Source organism: Gorilla gorilla, chromosome 12 (assembly GCF_029281585.2).
Source record: "Gorilla gorilla gorilla isolate KB3781 chromosome 12, NHGRI_mGorGor1-v2.1_pri, whole genome shotgun sequence".
Classification (NCBI taxonomy): domain Eukaryota; kingdom Metazoa; phylum Chordata; class Mammalia; order Primates; family Hominidae; genus Gorilla; species Gorilla gorilla.
Genome location: NC_073236.2, coordinates 119,899,243 through 119,905,108, shown reverse-complemented (window position 1 = coordinate 119,905,108; position 5,866 = coordinate 119,899,243).

Genomic DNA, 5,866 nt, shown 5'->3' with positions numbered 1-5,866 from the left:
AGTTTTGCTGTGGGCTCTTGTTTTAAAAAAAAGAAAGAAAAGGCCTCACAGATTCTAGGGGCATGAATAGAAACGCTTTCATCCGAGCTTCAAATATCCACAAACATTTGAACTTATATTACCGGGAATAGAAAGTCAAACATACATTCCCCAGAGAGCCCCGTTAGCTGGAAGGACAGCCTGTACCAACACAGGCTTCAAAGGCTCTCCCGAGACCCCATTTCCTCTCCGGAAGAGTTAGCATGGTACAGGGCTGGAGGCTGCCAGGGGACCCCCATGGAACTCACTGTTTGTGAGAAGGAGATTTGCATAAATGTGGTGTCTGTCTACGGGAATGTGGTGGATTTAGGAAAGAGACACTGACTGCCTGCGGAGACCAGGAAGACTTCTAAAACCAGGTGACATTTGAGCTGCGTCTTAAAACAATGAGCGCGAGTTCCAACAGAGCCTATCTGGTCGTCCTATTTCACTATTTTCCCTCTACAAGCGATCCTCCTCACACGATCCTAAACCTCACTTCTCATATTTGTATCCCATGTTGGTAGCAGTATTATACACAATAGCCAAGAGGCGGAAGCAACCCAAGTGTCTCTCTTTGTGTGAATGAAAAAGCAAAATGCAGTGTCTACGTACAGTGGAATACTGTTCAGCCTTAAAAGGGAGGAAATTTTGGCAGATGTTACAACATGGATGAACCTTGAGAGTATTATGTTAAGTGAAATAAGCTAGTCACAAAAAGACAAATACTGTATGATTCCATTTACATGGGGAATCTAGAGTAGTCAAATTCATAGAGACAGAACGAATGGTGGTTAACAGGAGCTGAGGGGAAGTGGGGATGGGGAGTTGTATAATGTATCAATGACATTGGGCAGTGATAGTCACGCTGAGGGAAAACATCACTCAACTACCAGTGAGAACTCACCAATTTAGAAGGACCTTAGAAGAAATGAGAAGTTTGTAATAATGGGAAGAGGACACTAAGAAGTTTGAAAGAAACTATGCCAAGAAGAGGAGGGATTGATAAATACAGTATTTGCAAGCTCTGGTGGACATTTGTCTTTCGTCTTGCTTTTAGAATGATCCCCAAAGCCTTTGAACCCTACATTAGTCAGGGTTCTTGAGAGAAACAAAACCAATAAATTTTATATATACATACATATAGAGAGAGGGTGGGGGAGCAATTGAGATTATGAGGGATTGGTTCATGCGATTACAAAGGCTGAGAAGTCCCACAGTCTGCTGTCTGCAAGCTGGGGGCCCAGGAAAGCCAGTGGTGTAATCCAGTCCAAGCCTGAAGGCCCAAGAGCAGGAGAGCCAATGACATAAGGCCCAGTCTGAGTCCAGAGACCCAAGAACCAGGAATGCTGATGTCCAAGGACAGGAGAAGCTGGTTGGCCCAGCTCCAGCAGATAACACATTTGCCTTCCACTGTCTTTTTGCTCCATTCAAGCCCTCAACAGATTGGATGATGCCCACTCCACTCACATTGATGAAGGTGATCTTCTTTGCTCAGTCTACCGATTCAAATGCTAATCTCTTCCAGAAACATCCTCACAGACACACCCAGAAATAATATTTAATAGCTATCTGGGCATCCATTAGCCCAGTCAAGATGACACATTAAAATTCACCATCACAAATACCTTCCTAAATTTAGGGATTTCGAACTTCATGAGTCAGCACCTCCCCAGGTTGACTCCAAGAACTTGCTTCCCCAGCATCTCTTGCAGCTAGGATGTACATAAGTGGCCCAGTCTTCATCGATCATATGTGGTGTCTATGCCAAGCAGCAGTGACTCTAGGTCTCCCATATAGCAAACCTGCAGTATAATTTTGGGAATGGTTGATGACTGTGTGGCTTCCAAGCTTGATTCTTGAACCTTTCCAGAAATTATTTGAACCACTTAATATCCAGGGCTACATATGGATGGTGCAGGTGTGCATTGCACAAGTTCACAGGGGCACTATTCACATTCGTAGTCAAGACATATTGATTACAACATTGGAATTCCACTTCAACTGGGGAGTGATGTTTCTTGAGGAATGGTTGGCTTTTCCATTTGTACTTTGAGCTAGTAGTGGGGCAAATAATACCCTTAATATATACTTTTTCTGTTTCTTTATTATTATTATTATAAATAGGGTCTCATTCTGTCACCCAGGCTGGAGTGCAATGGTGTCATCAGAGCTCACTGCAACCTCAACTTTCTGGGCTCAAGCAATCCTCCAGGTTCAAGCAATCCTCCTGCCTCAGCCTCCCGAGTAGCCGGGACCACAGGTGTGCACCACCACGCCCAACTAATTTTTTTTATTCTTTATAGAGACAGGGTCTAATTATGTTGCCCAGGCTGATCTTGAACTCTTGGGCTCGAGTGATCCTCCCACCTCAGCTTGCCAAAGTGCTAGGATTATACATGTGAGCCACCATGCTTAGCCTCTTTTTCAGCTCATTCTAGCAAGAATGGGTTCTGTTTGCACCAACAATGTGGATATATTAATCTTGTGATTTTTTTTTCTATTGCATACCACTGGGGGGCACTGTTTTAAAGAGCTCAAAATAAAAATCTCAGCTCCCTGGTGAATGTCCCTACACATTCGTTGTCAGTAACTCAGACAATTTCAGATGCTGGTGTATGAAAGTCATGCCATCTTGAATGAAATAGAAATTGTCTGATAAGTTTGTATCTCCAGAGTTCACACTCCAGGGCGGTTGTCTTACATCTGATGTCCAAAGATTGTCAAATAAAACAAAGGTAGCTCTTCTGACAGAGGAATTCAGGTGGCTGTAGGGCCTTCTTGCATGTCACCAACTCAACTGGCTGCTGGACCAGGTGGTAACTTTGCTTTCAGGTGTTTACTTGGGAATATTGCAAAAGCTATATTGCTCTACCACTGCATATTATCTTATGTTACTTTGTCAAGATAAAGACTAGAATAATTTTTCGATAACCTAAAGACTTAGGTCATAAAAAAAGCCAAACAGAGGTTTTTTGAACTATTCAAAAATCTAAGAAATACAATAAAGATTTATATATACACTTTACATTGTTTTTAGAATTTTATTATTTTTAAAATGGGTAATACATGCACTTGGTCTAAACTTTGAAAAGAAAAAAGAAGCCGACCAAATGTTAGGATTACTTTCAACTTTGCATCACTTCTTACAAGCAATAAATTCAACATGTTGGGAGAATTATTTTTCTCACAACTAGGATTTCAGCAGTAGAATAAGACTTGCAAGCTACTTAAGGAACCACTTGTCTCCTGCTTTGCTGCCCTTAATGTGTGGATTTTGTTCCCAAGGCTGCTGGAACTCCAAGTATCATGTTGGCATTCCAGGATGAAGGAAGAGGGAAGACCAAAGGCCAAAGAGCAAAGGACCAAAAGAGATTTGCTGCTGACATCTCATGGCCACACCTGGCCACAAGGGGGTCTTGAAAGGTAAGTTCTTAGCTTTTTTGATCCACAGTGAAGAAGGCAAAGGAAAACATGCATTGGAATGGGAGTTGACAGCTAACCTGTGGCATATACTACAGGTATACAGTGAAAAGGAACTATCCCAACCACCCTTGCCAATGACACCACTGTTGCCAATGTCTTGAATGTGCATAGACTTGTAGGTGTAAACATTGAAAAATACGTGTGCAGACATCCACTGTTCTACTGAAAGAAGACATATATTTCCAACTTTAGACCAAAAAATCTACCCCCAAACAAGTTGAAAAGTCCTTTGATTCCATGGATGCATTGGAGAAAATGTTGTCAAAAGATGTCCCAAGACTTCTTAAATCTGATAAATGACAGACCATGTACTTGGAGAAAAAAATTTGTTTTCTTTTGTGTTCAAAACTGTCTCAATCCCAAGGTGGAAGTCTTTTCCATAAAGTATAGAACTCTTTACCTATGTTTTTTGCAATTTACCCACCTGAAAAAAACAAGTAATTATGAAAAATGAATATGTTCAATAGCCTACAAGTTGTATTGCCATCTCTGTTTTTTAATTGCCACAGGGATTAAGATAGTACAAATTATGGATTGGTACTATCCATTAATATTTATTTTATTAAATAAATATTTCTAGACTGGATGTGGTAGCTCATGCCTGTAATCCCAGCACTTTGGGAGGTGGGAGGAGCGCTTGAGCCCAGGAGTTCAAGACCAGCCTGGGCAACATAGTGAGACTCCATCTTTATGAAAAATTTTTAAAAAATTAGCCAGGTGTGGTGGCACACACCTATGGTCCCAACTACTCGGGAGACTGAGGTAGGAGGACTGCTTCAGCTCAGGAGGTTGAGGCTACAGTAAGCCATGATCGTAGCACTGCACTCCAGCCTGGGCGACAGAGTGAGACCATGTCTCAATCAATCAATCAGTCAATATTTCTGTGAATAAGCAGAAAACATGGAAACTAAATCTAAACTCTTGTGTTTTAAGGCCTGTGCCTATTTTTAATACCAAATTCTTAGCTATATGAGAGTAGCTTGCAAATGAGATTATTGAAGGCAAAGTTTGGCTTGCTCTAAAAAAGAAAAAAAAACACTATTTCTGAAACACAGGAAGCACATTTCATTATTGCCAGTAAGTTCTGAAGAGGGCTGTTAATGACCTACTATTATTAACTAACATTTACAACTTAAGACATATTTCTATTCAAAATAGTAGAATCAATATTTGAAAAGAGCAACTCATAACACTTTTGCTTCCTTTAATAAAAGATTGGTTTTAATTTTTATTGTTTCATTTTAGAAGTACAAGCATGAGCATTAAGTTTCACTAGTAAATAAAAAAACAATTATCAAGTCAGCCAGTTCACTGTAATGTCTTCCCCAGAGTTGATTCTCTGAAGCCATATTGTAAATTAGGTTTTTCAAATTTATTTTTACAATTCACTATAACAACACATTTTATATTATGAGCCAGTTACTGCACAAATATATAATACATATATACAACAGAAATAAGTTTTTTTTTTTTTTGAGACGGAGTCTTGCTCTGTTGCCCAGGCTGGAGTACAGTGGTGCGATCTCTGCTCACTGCAAGCTCCGCCTCCCGGGTTCACACCATTCTCCTGCCTCAGCCTCCTGAGTAGTTGGGACTACAGGTGCCTGCCACTATGCCTGGCTAATTTTTTTTTTTTTTTTTTTTTTTTTGTATTTTTAGTAGAGACGGAGTTTCACCGTGTTAGCCAGGATGGTCTCGATCTCCTGATCTCATGATCCACCCGCCTCGGCCTCCCAAAGTGCTGGGATTACAGGCATGAGCCACCACGCCTGGCCCAGAAATGAGTTTTATAAAGCAATATTGACAACACATGTGATGCACTCTAATGATTCCTATTTTATTCAACTCCATTCATTTCTATTTCATTTTCTCAAAAATCTGGCTATAAACATCTAAATAGAATTCATGATTCACTAATGTTTGAAAACCTCTGTATTAAATAGATTTTCTTCTGCTGCCTCTGCCCTTTCAATCTATTACAAGTGTCCGGTTTGTTGCTTCAGTGGGCCTTACTCACTTTGTAATTATTTAATATGTATTAAATGCATTTATTCCATCAGACTCCACTACAGCGTAGGCTCCAAGAGGGCAGAGGCAATGCTTGCATTGTTTGCTACTAAGTTCCCAGAAATTCTACCTTACCACATGCAGGTTCACAACCTGTGTTAGGACTGAGACTTCAGGAAATGGGAGATCATGGAACAGAGCTGATATTCAGCCTTTCCTTGGCAGAGTAGTCAACAGGCATGATAGATTGTTTGTAGGAAGAGAAACAGCCTGGCACTGCTTTTTCCAGGAATTGAGTGGTGGCGAGTGCTCTGTTTCACTTCACTGACTGACAACAGACTGCCCTGTGCTGGGC